Source organism: Athene cunicularia (genome assembly GCF_003259725.1).
Source record: "Athene cunicularia isolate RWA chromosome 3 unlocalized genomic scaffold, athCun1 chr3_part1, whole genome shotgun sequence".
NCBI classification, from domain to species: Eukaryota; Metazoa; Chordata; class Aves; order Strigiformes; family Strigidae; genus Athene; species Athene cunicularia.
The window spans coordinates 36,267,244-36,268,225 of NW_020799097.1; positions in this window are offsets into that span (position 1 = coordinate 36,267,244).

Sequence of the window (982 nt, forward strand, 5' to 3'; positions counted from 1 at the left end):
CTGTTTTCTCTTCTCCTGGATTATGGGCACCTTGCCCTAGCACACAGGGGTTATACCAATCCTTTCAGTAACTTCAACCAGGGAGATGAGCTTTGTGGGTGAACAGACTCAAACAGAGAGAAAATAAAGAGTAATTTATCTCTGAGCTCTTGTGAGATATGACCTTTGCTTGGAGAGCCAGGGCGGTGACAACTCATTTGAGAAAAGCCTGTAAGCTGAAGGCAGCTGCTGTGCCCAGCATCGTGGCACCCTGCACCATCGCTCCAGCAGGCAAAGCCTCCTCCACTGAGATGCTGCTGTTTCTTCCCTTCTACCTCCCGTGCCCACTTCCCATCCTTACTCTCCCTTCACGCACGGCTCTAATCTCAGCCCCCGATGTTTCCAGCTGCAACCAGGGTAATGCAGTTATGTTTTTTATAACCATCTGCAACATCCCTTGCAGGTTGGGCAAGTCCAGATTTGAGTGCAACTGGATTTGCTCAGCAAAGAGAGTCCCTTCAACAAGGTGGTCACCTTCATGTGGCTGAGCAGGTCTGCCCAGTATCACACAGCTCCCAAGAGCAGCAGAGGCTGACCAAGCCCCAGATCCAAGTGGCCTTGAATTGCCCTGGATCGGCTCAAAGATGCGGTGTCATGGCTTTGTCCTTGGAAGAAGGGCGATACTGATGGTGGCTGATGGATGGTCACTTGCTGGTTTTAGGGGGGTTCTGAATTTCGACGGAGAGAGTTGACTGAGGGTCTGACTAAACTGGAAGGGACAAAAGGGTGTTCTGCTCCTTCTAGGAACAACTGCTAAGCACACAGGAGTGCTTCAAAGCACTACAGAGAGCTGCCCAGGAAAACTTCCCAAGGGATACTTTGAATTCAAGCTTATTATCTCAGAGGAATAAAAAGAAGGATGTGTGTGATTCTCTGGCAAGTGCTGCAGGCCTTGGAGTTGTGCCCCAGAAGTGGGGGCACAACTGTTTGTATTTCAAAGGCC